This window comes from Ictidomys tridecemlineatus, chromosome 5 (genome assembly GCF_052094955.1).
Source record: "Ictidomys tridecemlineatus isolate mIctTri1 chromosome 5, mIctTri1.hap1, whole genome shotgun sequence".
Taxonomy (NCBI): Eukaryota; Metazoa; Chordata; class Mammalia; order Rodentia; family Sciuridae; genus Ictidomys; species Ictidomys tridecemlineatus.
The window spans coordinates 165,374,188-165,390,640 of NC_135481.1; the positions used below are offsets into that span (position 1 = coordinate 165,374,188).

At 39.5% G+C, this 16,453-nt stretch overlaps 1 pseudogene; it reads left to right on the forward strand.

The window, feature by feature from the left end:
* Window positions 1-14,902: 14,902 nt before the first annotated feature.
* LOC101966684 (splicing factor 3B subunit 4 pseudogene) lies at window positions 14,903-16,137 on the forward strand (annotated as a pseudogene).
* The last annotated feature ends 316 nt before the right edge of the window (window positions 16,138-16,453 follow it).

Here is a 16,453-nt window from a genome sequence, read left to right on the forward strand (position 1 = left end):
GTTACAAAGAGGAAAGGAGCCCAACATTACCACTTGCCTACTCCATAGGAAATTGGCAAACATTACAGAAAGAATGTAAAAATCCGTTACATATCCTGGAGAACGAATTTCATGAGAATTGTGTCTGCTGCTGTGAGAACTAGAGTTTGAATTTGGGAATCTGGCTTTATGTGAGATGTTATAAACTACATAGATTCTTATATCCTCCAAACACAGTGAACTTGAGCATCCAACCTATGACACAGGTCCATCAAATTTTTGAAATTTCTTAGTAGCATCTACCATCCACAACAATGTTTATCAATTGATGAGGCATAAATGCAGTGATATTTAGTCTTGAAGTACTTTAATTTTAGTCTACCAAGTTATTATCTTAAGCTCCTTAAATTCCACAAGATAATAGTATAAATATGTTTCATATTCTCATTTACACCACTCTGAGTCATCAGCAACCAACAGATCCGTTAATCAAACACATTGCTGCATGTTCCCTAAAAGCTAGAAAGGAGGATTTGGATGCATTTAAGATAACTGTCTTCTTGAAGCTCAGGGTAGATGTCAGAGAACTATCCATATCACCTCCACATTCATAGTCCTCATATTATTTAGATTTCTTAGTACAAATGGCCACATATCTCTGCTTGAACACATTCTCTAGTAGGGGAAGTGTTTTTGGCCTCTATATAACAGAAGAGTCAGGGAGTTACAGGGAGTTACTTGCCCCCTCATTAATGATGGACAAGAGTTGGATGATAAATGCCCCATTTTATCACCACCTGGGAAGCATAATTGAAGATTTTCCTGGAAGTCTTCTGTAGAATTAGGCTGTAGCTATTGACAGTGACAACCTTCTTGGGCAATGCCTAGAGTTGCCTGCTGCTCCTTTGCTCTCACTTCCCCATTCTTCTATCAGTGCTGCCCCGAATCACATCCATACACTCAAATCCTCAACTCGGGGATTTGCGTTCTACAGAATCCCAACCTAAACAAACAATTGATCTCTCATTAAATAACAGTCTCTGTGATGAGGGGTAGTTGTCAAAAAAGAGAAAGGCTGCAGATGACAGATATGCTTCACATTTCAGAAAGGAATGGGGATATTTGCCAGATTTGAGTGATACAGTAAATTTTCAGTTAGAATATGAGAAAGAAGAGATGTTTGGTTTCAGGAAAGGAATACAAAGTATTTGTGGAATTGAGGGAGAAGCAGAGTTTTTTGCAGAAGAAGTTTGAAAAAAAAATTGACCAAATACCTATTAGCAAGCAAAAGGTGCAACCATAAAGTGTTGCCTGTTATTTATTTATTCATTCATTCATTTATTCATTTATGTGTTTATTTGGTACCAGGAGCCACATCCCCAGCCCTTTTTTTATATTTTATTTAGAGACAGGGTCTCACTGAGTTGCTTAGCAACTCGCTAAGTTACTAAGGCTGGCTTTGAACTCACGATTTTCCTGCCTCAGTCTCCCCAGCTGCTGGGATTACTGACACATTTCACCATGCCCAGCTGCCTGTTATTTTTTGAATGGTCAACCAAATGTTTAGAGTTTTTTTTTTTTTTAAATGATCCCTCTACTCCCATCCCCTGTGGTAAAATTTCTGGGAATCACAACTTGTGTGAAATAGTGTTATTGTCCCCACCTGAGTCCCCTTCACTAGCCAGTGTATCCACCCCTCTCACCCTCTTTCCCAGCTCCTGCTGGCCACTAATTGCTCTCAGTTCCCTGTTTCTCTGTAGAAGTGCTGATGGTTGAATGGGAGTTTCCTTCCTAGGAGATTGCTTATGGGTATTCTGCAACTGACCACTGACTGACATAAATGACAAAGGGTTACAAAGTGCTGGGCCCCCACACCTCTGGGTGGTACAATTTATATTTCAAGAGCTTCCATAGGATCAGGTAAAATGATATACTTGTTTAGCATATTCCATTGCCTTTTAAAATTATCTCATTCTGATGCCCTTTCTCAGGAAAATATATCCTTGATAAACCATGTGCACCCAAATCTTTGTCTCAGGCTCTGCTTCCAAGACCCACCATGTTTAATGTGGACTATCTTCATATGCCCATTACAACTTGCTCAGGACTTCTCAGACCGGATAGATTCTCTGGAAAAATGGGAAAGGGGCTTCCCACTCTTCCCCACTTCCCCCACCCATCTGCAGATTTTGTGAGGATCTTCTATTAATTTGAGCCTAATGCACTGCCTAAAGCAGCTCTATCCATGTAAGGGCCAGAAGGCCACTAATTAATAACGTGGACGTGACCTCTGGCAGAAACGAAACTACAATAATAGCAGCACAAAGACATGGGAATTGCCCTTTAGGCCAAACTACCCCACCCACATGCAATGGAAATAATGAGCAGGTGACTTTCTAAGAGGCCTAAAAATGGATCCTTCAGGAAGGCTTGGGAAGAAAAGAACCATAAAACTGTTTATGTACCAAATCTCACGATCAATTACAGGGACTAATGTCTGGGAGGCCCTTGCTTCAGGTTGTCTGCATCCTCATTTAAACTCAAAACAAATCAGAATTAAACACAGTCCCACCATGCCTAATATTCCCCAGATGACTTCACATGCGACTATTAACAGAACATGGAGTTTTTCTTTCTTCCCTGCTTTTTATTTTTTTTTTCTTTTATAAGGGCATTCTTTTTCAAGCTCATTGTGACATTGGAGTGCCTATTGCCACTATGTAGTATCTCTCCTTCTGTCATTGTGTGTTTGGTCTTCAATCAAAAAAAAATAATGTGCTTCAACATTAGTATAGACTCACTTAAGCCAGGAGTGTGTCTGTAGCTCAGGTATGTATGAGTAATTTCTTAATACATTTCTAACCTAAGAAGCAATGATTTGGCCCATGGAGGGCTGGAGTGTACTCGGGACCTCAGACAACCAGCAATAAACCTATTTTATTGAGATGCTCAAGATCAGCATGTTATACCTCATGACCCAGCAATTCTTCTCTGAGGAATACACCCAACAGAAATGCAGATATAGATCGACAAAAGACATGTACCAGAATGTTCATAGCAGCATTACTTTGTAGAACCCCAAACTGGAAACTATTCAAATACTCATCAACATTAAGTTGTTCTATACACATACAATGGATTACTGTACAGAGCTAAGAATGAACAATGTCCACTACATATTACCATATGAATGAATTTCAAAACATAATGTTGATAGAAAGAAGACAGACACAAGCAGGCACACATTCTAGTCTATAGCATTACAAGTGTGGATAGTGGCTTACCCTTGATGTGATGGGAAATGGTGATTGAAGTAAGTCTGTCTGGGCCATATTCAGAGCATTGTAATATTTTGTTTATTGATTTGAGTTCTGGTTACATGGATGTGTTCACTTTGGGGAAAAAAAAAACAATCATCAAACTGTAGGTAAATAATTTGTGCCCCTCTACATGTTATTCTTAAGAACTAAATAAAAAGAATAACTTACTCAGCTGAATGGAATGATCCATTATTTAGGGTCATTTGAATTTAATTTCCTTCCACGAATGTTGATCATTAAATGCCAGGTGGTTAAACTAAACACAGGGTATTAACAGGAAGACTCTTTCAGACTATATTGGAACATGATGGTGAACCAATACAGGTTACCTTGATTCATGAAATTCAGGGAGAATACAACAGCACCATTTTTGTATTGATCCCTACCCCACTCTCAGGGAGAATATTAACCTCATTAGTTATTTTAGAATTATAAAGAAATTCTATAGATTATATTTTTAAATCATAAAATTTTAAATTGGAAGTGAACTTGTAGAATAATTTATACAGCCTATGCATTTCACAGATAAGAAAACTGACCTCAAAATTTTAAATAATTGGCCCAAGGTCACAAGTGTGGTTAGCAGCAGCTCTGGGAGGAGGTCCAAGGTCTTGATCCCTTCTTCTCTAGACCACACAGCCTTCTTGTTTTCCAGACCTTCTGAGAAAGTCCATGAATACATTGGTCTGTTAGAGAATTTTTTAAAGATCAACTCATTTACTCCCTGTTAGTCCAACATATAGGATGTGAACTGGCTCAAATCCTCCCACTTCAATCTGTCAACAATCAACAAGTAGATTGCTGGCATTTCTGCTTCAACTTAATGGTTGATTTTTAATTAACGTATTGTTTCTGTGCTCACTAAAATCCTGTAGCTCACACGAACAGACTTAAAAAACCAAGAAATATTCTCAGGAACTAAGACAATTGAGGCCCTCAGGGTCACTTTTTCAAAGGCAATAACCTCTTGAGGGAATCAAAGTCCTTGGGACAAACCTCTCCTAATTGTCTTGTTTGCTATGGAGATTCCCAGCCCTGACTTCTTTTCAATGCTATTGTGGAGGGTTTTAAGAGAAAACGATGTTGTACCTCCACTCCAGACTTCCCAAGTCAGATTACCTAGGCCTAGATTCTGGGAATCTGGATGCTTTAAAATCTCATGGGTGATTTCGAGATAGACTTGGTTGGAAAAGGCTGGTCCACTGTACCTCTGTGGCATGACTTTCTCCATTCTCTCTGTAATCACTCAGATACATAAATATTTAACAAATAAAACAGTCTCTGGAAAATGTTTATCTCTCAAATACTCCAAACCTCAGTGCTTATTCTTCTCCAAAAATTTCATTGATTGCATACGTAGGTTGGTATATTGCCCACTTGAATGTCTACTACATCCAGCTAATAAACAATTACTTTTGTGTTCATGCGTGCTTTGTATTTATAAGGCAACCATGAAACTCGGGGATGCTATAGTTTGCATATGAGGTGTCCCCCAATTAGTTATGTGACAGACAATGCAGGAATGTTCAGAGGTGACATTATTAGATTATGAAAGCAATAACCTAATTAGTGGATTAATCTATTTGATGGATTAATACTCTGAAAGGACTACAGTACTAGGTGGTAACTGTAGTCAGGTAGGGTATGGCTGGAAGAAGTAGATCACTGATGAGACATGCTTTTGTGGCTTATACTTTGTCCCTGGACTTCTCTGTCTCTCTGTCTCTCTCGCTGTCTCTTCTCTCTGCTTGCTGTTCACCGTGAACTGAGCTGCTTTCCTCTGTCACACCCCTCTGCCAAGATGTTCTGCCTCACCACCTCAGACCCAGAGCAATGGAGCACACGAGCATAAATTGAACTCAAAATAACCTTTTGATCTCAAATAACCTTTTTTCTCCTCTAAGTTGTTCTTGTCAAATACTTTCATCACAGCAATGAAAGACTGAATAACAAAGGGGGTAACAGTAGCATTGATGAAGATCATACATACATTAGAAGGAAAGAAAATCCAAACAAGACATGAGAAGAGTCTTTGGAAACAACGCCAGAGGAGGCTGGAAGGCTCAGGAAAAGTTGTTTAGATGGAATAAGAGTGGATTGTCAAAGCAAAACTCATAGCATTTAAATTTCAATTGAAAAGTAGAGAAAATTCTGCTGTAAGAGTCTGTCTTATATAACTGAATGAGTGTTACTGATCCACCTTGCTATAGAATAATTTGAACACTGTTAACAAGGAAATATAAAGTATCAACTTTAAAAATCCAGATATATTATATCTACTCGGCCATAGTTAAACATAGTTGAGATTTACAAAAATGACCCCAACCTAAATAATTTACATCTAATGGGATTGTAGATGAGTAAATATAACTAATATGGTGCTGAGATAAAATTCAAGGACAATGACTATGGATATCCTGCCTTAGACAGTTCTAATCATATGAAGCAACTCCTGAAGGTTAAATCTTAAGGGATAAGCAGGAAAAAGAAAGATAATTCACTTTATGCGTAGACCAAGGTACCAAAGCATACAATGAGAAAGGTGCTACTGTGTTTATAGAAATTCACAAGTTCAATATGATATAAACATAGAGCACATGAATGTAGGAAAATCCTGTCTCCTTAGCTCACAAGTTCCTATTCCATTCATCTCTCATCCACACTGGACACATATATATGTGTTATGAGCTCCTATATATTTATACACTCATACAGACAGACAATGGTCCCCAATTTAGGATGTTTTGCTTTATCATCAGCTTTTGTTTGTTTTAACAATACTGGGGACTGAAACTGGAAACATTCTACCAAAGAGCTACATCACTAAGTCTTTTTAAAAAATATTTTGTGTTGAGACAGTCTCACTAAGTTGCCAGGGTGGGTTTCAAACTTGAATCCTCCTGCCTCAGCCTCTTGAGAAGCTGAGATTACAAGCATGTGCCTCCATTTCAGGAAAGATAAATTATAGGTGTGCACACTGCACCCCATGCCCTATGATTATTTTATTTTACTTTACTATGGTGCAAAAGCTATATATAGGTATCCCATACAAACCTGACTTCAGATTTAAATTTTGATTTTTTTCCAGCTCTAGCAATATGCAATGCAATACTGTTACAATACTGGACTGCAACAGCACACTGCAGCTTCCAGTGAGTCACATTATCATGAGAGTAAGCAACTGCTACTCCACAGTGCACTATATTGATGATTTACACATTCAAGAGTGAGCATATTCAATGCATTCAATGCATTTTACATTCTCAGTGTATGATGGGGTTCATCAAGACATAAATCCATTGTGAGTCAAGGAACACTTGTATATCTATCCCATGGTCTAGGGAAGGTTCTCAGATATACATCTGATTAAATAAATTTCTTCTGGTTTTATCATATTAAATTGAGAAACTGAAATCCAGAGAGACAAAATGGAAAATCTAAGATCACATACTATTTAGTGGTGGAATTAGATATTGAAACAAGATTTTGGGAGCTACTGTTTGTCTGCTTTGTCAAGACAGACCACATACAGGGTCCTGAATTGTGGGAATCTTTCCAGCTTCCTTTGAATATATCCAAAGAATGTTGGGAATGGAAAATTGATTTGAATCCTGATTTCCTAAAGTAGGTTGTGGCTGCTGGCATTATGAATTCACCATAGAGAATGACTCTGAACCGATGACTCAGTGATTCAGAGCCATTATAAAAATAACTGAACCAATCTTTAAAAGTTGGACATGTACATTAGTAGGTAAATAAGTGATGCATTAATAAAATTACAACTCTAAATTTTTATGGACATTTTGTTATGCCTGAGTAAATAGGCAATTTACTGAGACTGTAATGGGAAAAAAATGGATCTCGACACACCTTTAGAGTGGTGAATTATTACACATTGGATTCCAAGGACCTACCAAAGACAGAAAAAGAAAAGAATTAGAAATCTTGTGTAAATATCATCATAGAGCTCTGAAGACAGAATCAAGGATGTCCTATCGACCCTCAAACAGTAACACTCAGACATGAATCGAATATTTCTCTCAGATCCATGGTGTTACAGAAAACACTTTTCAACAAATACTTTCGATAAAAAGAGAAAAGCTGCCAATAATTTCAATTGTTGCTTAAAATTTTTAATGTTGCTGCTCAGTTTCTTTTTCTTTCAATTTTGAATTTAGTATGCACTGCTCTATTATTTACAACAAATTTCCCCCGCCCCCAAAATTTCCAAAGTGTTTTTTACTAAAACCATCCATCACACACAGTCATTTGCCGGGCTTCACCATTAGACCAACCACTGTAGCCAAGGCCTGGTTACTAAGAGTCTAAACAATTCATGTGAATCAGCATTTAGTGAGTCCTGGCAAGACTGTGACAGCAAAAGGTAGATTCTCAATGAATTCTTCAGAGTACGAGAATGAGCAAACACCTGTAATTCATGAATGTAAAGGGATAAAAGAAGTAAAGAGAAGTACAAACTAGGAGCCCACATGCAGTGGGGTGATTAAGGCTGACAAGAGGAGGAGATTTTTGGAAGGGCAGTGTTTATCCAGTTGTTCCTTGCATATTTGGTATGATTTTTAAGGACCGGGCCTTGAATGCTGTGTACAGATGTTTGGAGTTTTTTTTTTTTTTCCTTAAGAAATGGGGAGACATTACTGATAAATTAGCAGAATTATTTCTGGGAACAGCTGAAGCAGTAGGGGCAATTGAGGAAATGAAAATAAGAGGGCAAGAGAAGAGTCGACATGTTCTTTAAGAGATCTGTAGCCTTGCCCAGGCACGGCAGTACATGCCTGTAATCCCTGCAGCTCAGGAGGCTGCAATAGGAGGATTGCAAGTTCAAAGCCAGCCTCAGCAATGGCAAGGTGTTAAGCAACTCAGTGAGACCCTGCCTCCAAATAAAATTCAAAATAGGCCTGGGGATGTGGCTCATTGGTTGAGTGCCCCTGAGTTCAATTTCTGGTAACCTCCCCCCTCCAAAAAAGAGAGCTCTGTAGCCTTGGTATTCACAGCAGCATAGGCATCACCAAGAAGTTTGTTAGAAGTGCAGAATTCATGACCTCTTCCAGATCTGATAACCTGGAATCTCTTGTTTTTCTGAGATCCCCAAAGGATTTGAGTGTGAAAGACATATTTGAATTGAAAATGTTGAGTATGCTCATCTTGATGAGATTAGGGACCACAGCTTTGTTGGAAGCTGGATCTTGAAGAGCTGGGATTGACCCAAAACATTGAGCAAGGAGCAAAATAAATATAAAATTCATACTCTAGACAGGGATAAACCCTGGAGAAAGATCCGAAGACCTGAATCCCCAAATGCAAGTGGAAAATAAGAACTTGCTCAGAAATGAAAGGGCCACGGAAGTGTACATACAAGATGAGGTTATGGCTGGTGCTGGGACATCTGCAGATACTCTGAAGGGCAACTGATAGAGAAGAGGAACAGCATTCAGGGAGGCAGTGAGTGAGGGGTGACTCAATGCAGAGTTACAAAAAAGGGGCTTGAGGGGATTGTTTGCATTGGATGGCAGGAAGTTCCAATTTGGGGGATAGAAAGAAGGCAATTTTAGTGTCACAGAAAAGTGATCTATAACTCTGAGTGACGAATTTTATGTATAAAGTAGGAAAGAAGATGCTCCAAATGACATTAAAGCGCTCAGCCTGTTAAATTGCAGAAAGGTGATACCAACTGCATATTAAGTTGAAGGTATGGTACCTGGAAAATATTACCTTGCTGAGGAATGAAACTCTAGAATATTCTATTCAGAAGGTGCACACAAGATGTCCTTGGTGGCTTTGGTGTCCCCTGAGTGCCATACATTTAAAAATAAACAAATAAGTGTTTACCAAGCAATTTCTGATTGAAAAAAATAGGATTTTATATGCTTAAAATGCCAACTCTGAACGTCACAAACCTAGGGAGTAGGATATTTATTATTATTCCTCTTTTACAGATGAGGAAACTGAGGCATGTAAAGGTTATTTAACCTGTCCAAGGCAAAAATCAGTGTCTAGTTCAAGATTAAACCTGATTGGTGATGTCATAGTCAGTAATCTCAGCACCATGCTGGGTTCCCTTCTCCCACACAGAACTTAATCCTGCCACAGAATATTCCCAAATTCAAATAGATACCTATTTTAAAAAATATTTATTTTTTAGTTGTAGTTGGACACAAAACCTTTATTTCACTTGTTTATTTTTGTATGTGGTGCTGAGAATCGAACCCAGGGTCTCAAAAGTATGAGGCGAGCTATCTACCACTGAGCCACAACCCCAACCCTAGATACCTATTTTTTATATATGAAAAATTTTGGTGTACAAGATAGTTCAGTCGCTGCATCTTTAATTTTTTTTTGGGGGGGAGGGGGTACTAGGGACTGAATCTAGAGGATCTTTACCATTAAGCTATATCACCAGCCTTTTTTATGTTTTATTTTGACACATGATCTCACTAAGTTGCTTAGGGCCTTCTTGCTAAGTCACTTGAACTTGTTTGCAATCCTCCTACCTCAGCCTCTCGAGCTGCTGGGATTATGGGCATGCACCACTGCACCTCAATAAAACCACAGTTATGAATGAAAAATTATTAAAAGGAAATATTTCTTGGAACTATTAAGATGGCTGCATATACTGGGATGGAATCAATATTGATTCCGTCAATATTGGTGCTCATTCGTGGTAGTGACGATTCACATCCTCTAATATCTCACAAGCTACTCTGAAGAGCCATGCCAGTGAGAGATCTTCTAACCTAAATCCCAGGTATTTTTAAAGGATAGTCTATATCAGAAAGGAAAAAAGTGAAGAATATGATGAAAGAAAGGCGAAGATAATCATAATACTTGATAATGAATAGACATTGGATCCAGCATTTCCACATTCAGATGGACCTTCTTTCTCCCCACTTTCCAGGTCTGATTCCTTGGCAAATCACTCAATCTTCTATGTCATTTTCCCCATGCAAATTGGGGTCAGCTGTAGTATTTGCTTGTAAGTCATGCTGGAGGAAGCAGAATGACATAATTCACGAGGAGCTAGGAGTAAACACCAAAGGACATGACAATAATCCGATCAGTAATCATGAGCAACCCATAAAAACTAAATTGAAAATGGCAACTCCTCTTCTGCAAATTGTCTACCAGACTGCTGCATATCTGTCTCTGTCTCCATCTCCCTCAATTGTGGGTTGAAAGATGAAGCCCAGGTTGGCAGGAAAAAGTCTCCTTCCAGTTTTCTTTAAATGAGCTCCAGAGGGCTTTTTTCCTTTGCCACTACTATTTACTCTGGCACTCAAACTTAGCAGCAAGAACTATTAGCAAATACCCCCAAATCACATGGATATCAATAGAATAAAAACCTTCCAAGATTCCATATCCTGCTTATGCCTCCAATCCAGAAACATCCACTGACCTCCTTTTAGCACCGGCTGATGACAATGCAGATATTTCAGGCTACAGTTCCCAGCTCACTGCAGCCTGTCTGAGTTTGTTTTGCCCCTGGACTATTTTTGCTCACATGGTTGTTCTCAGCCGCAGACATTCAGATGGAAACCAGAGAGATCCAAATACTTGGGAGGAACCTAGAAACAAATGTAGGAAGAAGCATCCAGTCTGACCATGGCGCCCACAAAAGACTCTGTAGACAGAATATGAGGGGCTGGGAATCCATTCCCTGCTACTTGAGAATGTGCCTAAATCTTTCTTAGATATTTCGCTATATCCTACTGGGAAGGAAGGGTGAATACTGAAAGCAGTAGATTGGAAAGAGCTTATCAATTTTGTTGTGTGAATGTGTTCTCACGTGTGTGTGCATGTATGAGTGTGTAACCAAAGATTTTTCTTGGGGGAGGGGGGCAATAAAAACTATGTGCCTGCTATTTTGTGCTTAGAGATAAAATACAAATTTGGCCTTATTTACTTTTTTAAATTAGAAGTCAGGCAAAAACAAACAAACACAAAACCTACAAATATCCTTGTGTTTAGAAATTTATAGATAAGCCAGGCATGCTGGCACATGCCTGTAATACCAGTGACTTGGGAGTCTGAGGAGGAAGAATCACAAATCCGAGACCAGCTTCAGCAATTTAGTGAGGCCCTAAGCAATTAATCAAGGTTTTGTCTCAAAAATAAAAAATAAAAAGGGCTGGGGATGTGGCTCAGAGGTGAAGCATCCCTGGATTAAATCCCTTGTGTGTGAGTATATATGTGTGTGTGTGTGTGTGTGTGTGTGTGTGTGTGTGTATAAATATATATAAAATTATATATAATATATACTACATGATATATATTATATATCATATATATCAGCATAAGTTAAGGTGTCTTTCAATTCAGGAGAAAGAATTCTTTTTAAAAAAAAGACTCTGAGCACTATATGAATAGTATCTATTAAGGGGATTAATAGTACTCCTAACCCCAGTTTGCAAATATCCAAACACCCTGAATGGAAGCAGAACTCTATACTTCTGTAGATCTCAAAAATGTGGGAAGTACATGGTACAGGAGCATCCAAACTTCTATTCTTTATCCAAAGCACTGGGTTCTTTCTTTTCTCCTTCCCACCCATCCCCCTTTGGACCAAAGTCAGCCAGAATTTGGGGATTCATAGTAAGGGAAGAAAGCATGACAGCATGAGGCCACTCTGCAAAGGTTCTCTAATTTGAGCATGAATCAAACTTACCAGCAAGCTTCAGTCATCACAGTCCTGGATCATATTAACTCATCAGCTTATTGTCACCTTTGAAGGATTTCCAGCCAGAATCCCTCTAACTCTTGCATCCTAGAGAGAAACAGAGTACACATTGTTACCTGGGTCCCTTTTGTCCTTACTTAATAAGAAAGTTGAGCCACTAGATCTAAACAAATAGAAATAAAAACACATATATCCCAGATGAAACCAATGAGAAAACTATAAGGAATACCTACTTTCACAAATGTCCAAATCTTTAAACACGTGTCTATTAAATGTATCTTTTAAAACTACCTAGAAAAATGTCGTGCAGCCTGCCAAAATAAAATCAGGTTATAGAACATTTTCACCTTTTCGCCTTCCAACAAATCGCTTGTTTTCCCATCTGAACAATAACCTTATTGTTTGCACGAAAGTACAGTACATGACTAGCCATGTTAGGAAGTGAATGAATTGTTGTGCTGTCAACATGATTTTTTTTCCCACATACCTATTATATCTAGGAATTCCTTCCAAAGTTAGAAACTTTGAAGAAAATGCATGCTGAGTTTATCGGTTTTCATTATCCAGAGTTCTAGGGACATTTCCAGGAGGGTTGCTCAGCAGTGTGAAATTATCATCTTCATTTCTACTTGCATAAGTTTCTGAATATATCTTGTTGAACCCTTGTCCAAGTCTGGGGAGAATTTTGATCCATCATATTTTGCATGTTGTATGTAAGCTCAGGTCGTAGCCCTCTGTAAGGGTTCATTTTACTTCCTATACAGAATTATATGAAGACATCATAAAGGTTTAGGCATGAAATAAGACACCCTTAATCTTTCACTTCCCTTCTTCATCTTAGTACTTCAGAACTCAGGAGTCTACTGGCAAAAAAAAAAAAAAGAGTTATCAGACCTCCAGCTATGTCTGATCTGGATGGTCCTCTTTTTTTTTTTTTTCTTAACTTGGCAAAAACAAAAATAAATCAGGTACTTCAACTATAAATCAGAGGAAAAAAATGTCTTGTGCATAACACATGGGCTGAGATGATGACTCCACATTCAGCCAAGCATAACACAAACAACAAGGCACTTAGAGCTTCCTATTCTGTTCCTCAGCGGCCACAAAGAGCAAATCAGGCCGAGAAACTTGTAGTTGGGTGAAGTCAGTTCCACGCAGCATCTGTATTAGTCAGGTTTTCAACTCTGTGACCAAAATACCCAACAAGACCTACGCAAAGGAGGAAAAGCTTATTTTGGCTCACATGTTCAGAGGTTTAGTCTATGGTTGGCCAGTTCCATCACTCTGGGCTGGAGATAAGGCCAAAGGGACATGTGGCTGGGAAGCAAAAAGAAAAAGGAAGGGGCTACAGAGAATATAAATCCTTCCAGGGAATGCCCCCAGTGACACCTCCTCCAGCCACACCCTACCTGTGTAGGGTTACCACCCAGTCAGTCCACTCAAACTAGGATGGAGTGATTAGGTTAGAACTCTCATAATCTAATCATCGCACCTCTGAATGTTCCTGCATTGACAGCTTATCCAAACCATAACAGCCTCATTGCCGGCCTCAGTCAAGGCCATGTCTGCATTAATGAACACCAGCACTCACATTCAAATTAATTTGCTCACAACACTCTTATCATACAGAACCAACCAGTCTTCAGTTCATATCCCTCATATTTATCTGCTCTTTATCCTCCATTCTTACTTGTCTTTATTTTCTTTAAATTTCAAAGGGATGATTCAGCATAAAAATTAAAATTAAAATGTACCCTTAGGTCCTTGGTATGCTCTCAATTCTAGGGCCAGATCAGATTTGTGTTAAGACCGCCACATACGTGCATAAATATGCTGTCTTGGATTCTTGCCGATATCTATACATAAAAAAAATGAGTAATCATTCTTCAATCTGATGATTTTTTTTTTTCCTCTTGGGTGAGAGATGGGAATACACAGAGGCTAATGCGCTTCTCCACCTCACTCTCTCGTCTCTCCAAGAGGCTAGCCCAAGCATGCTTTCATAGCAGAGGCAGAGGTGTGCCATTGGAAGTGGAAACATGCAAGTGAAGTGGGACTTCAAGCCTCTACATGTGTTTCATCTGCTCACCACTTATTGGCTAATACTAGACTCCTGGGTGCAGTCAGTCAAGGGGCAGGGAAGTAGACTACACTACCTCGCGTGTTGAAAGGTTGTTTGGCCATAGGAAGGAGGAAAAGGTGGGGTTAGTGCAATGAATCTGCAACAATTATAGGAATTGTCACAGTTAGGTGATAAGAAAGAGAACCAGAGATAGTTTGTGTCCTAAAGGAAACTAGAACTCAGAGCTCTAACCTTAGGGTTTGTACCATTTATTGACGACACCCACTGCCTCTATTTGACTGAAGAGTAAAGAAATGATTGGCAAAGTATTTCATGTATTTCTGCATTTTCAAATATAATCATACTATCTAAAATAACGTCTAAGGATCCTATATGTATAAAATATGTTTGAACAACTTTCAAATAAACATGAAAAACTGTATTACCTATCTGATGTTTTAGGAATTAAGATTTTATGCTATTAGAAAGCATAATGCATCCTAGGCAAGCAGGGGTAGGGGGAAACAGACACATAAACAATGATAGCTGGAGAAGTTTAAAATCTACTTAAAGTGACCATATTTGGCAAATAAAAACATATGATACACAGTTAAATCTGAATTTCATAAACAAAGACTTATTTTTTTTTACTGTAAGTAAACCCTTTGTCTTTTGGTGATACACTTATATTTTTTTAATTTGTTTTTTTTTTTTTTTGCCTGAATTCAAATTTAACTGGGTATCCTCTATTTTGTCTGGCAATCCTAGCCTACTAAGAGATTTAAGATACATACAAATTATGACTAACAAAGAATAATATGGAGAGACAGTGGGAGCTCTTTTGCCATGACTGCTGGGCCGATATCTGAATGGAACTAGGATGCCACTGTGTACATGGGGTTAGTGATGAGGTTAGTGAACCACTGCTCTGAGAACTCTTTCTCCAGGCAGGGCCCATGGTCAACACCCACATGCCAAAGGATAGAGTCACTGGCCAGCACCAAGGTTATGGCTTTTTATGAATTCTTGAGTGAGGAAGATGCTGACTATGCCATTAAGATTATGAACATGATCCAACTCTATGGACAGCCAATATGTATAAACAAGGCATCTGCTCACAGCAAAAACCTGGATGTAGGGGCCAACATTTTCACTGGGAACCTGGACTCAGAAATTGATGAGAAGCTGCTTGATGATACTTTTAGTGTCTTTGGAGTCATCTTACAATCACCTAAAATTACGCGGGACCCTGATATAAGCAACTCCAAAGGTAATGCCTTTATTAATTTTGCTTCGTTGGATGCTTCGGATGCAGCAATTGAGGCCATGAATGGGCTGTACCTCTGTAGCCACCCTATCACTGTATCTTATGCGTTCAAGAAGGACTCTAAGGGCCAGCGTCATGGCTCAGCAGCTGAACAACTTCTGGCAGCCAAGAACCCACTCTCCCAGGCTGACTGTCCTCATCAGCTGTTGGCAGATGCACCCTCTCCACCTTCTGCCCCCAATCCTGTGGTGTCATCATTGGGATCTGGGCTTCCTCCACCAGGCAAGCCTCCTCCTGGCTCCTTCCAACTCTGGTGCCGCTTCCTGTAGCCCTCCCATTTGGGATACCTTCAGCCATGTCCCCACCACCTATGCTGCCTGGGGCTGGAAGACATGGCCCTCCATCAGCAGGAACTCCAGAGGTTGGACATCCTGGTCATGGGCATTCTAATTCTCACCCGTTCCCACAAGGTGGGATGCCCCATCCAGGAATGTCTCAGATGCAGCTGGCCCTCATGGCTTAGGACACCCACATGCTGTGGACCTCCAGGCTCAGGGGGGCAACCACCACCCTCACCACCACCTGGAAGGCCTCATCCTGGACCTCCTCCACTGGGCATGCCCCCTGAGGACCTTTGTTTGGATCTCCAGTGGGTCACCCAGGTCCTATGCCTCCACATGGTATGTGTGGGCTTCCTCCACTGATGCCACCTCATGGATACACTGGTTCTCCACAACCCCGTCCCTGCACCCAGACCCATGCCCCAGCCTCCAGTTTCCCCTCATGGCCCACTTTGGGCCCTCTCGCTCAGTAAATTCTCATTCTTCATCCTCCTGTTCTATCTTTCCAGTATCTTTTAGATTCCTTGGACTAATCAGAGTTGTGGTAGCTCCTTGGGGCGAGGGCACTAATTCCTCTCAGTCCCCCTGCCAATGCAATTTTGTTTTAAAGGAGCTTTTTCTTTTCTTTTTTACATTGGTCCTAAGTGTTTTGCAGATGCCCAGAGAAAATAAAACTTTGATCCTTGAAAAAAAAAAAACGAATAATATATACAAACACGTATAAATTAAAAATCTAGTAAAAATATCAGTGTTGTTCATTCCTAAAGATTTTTTTCCAGAGATTGCTGT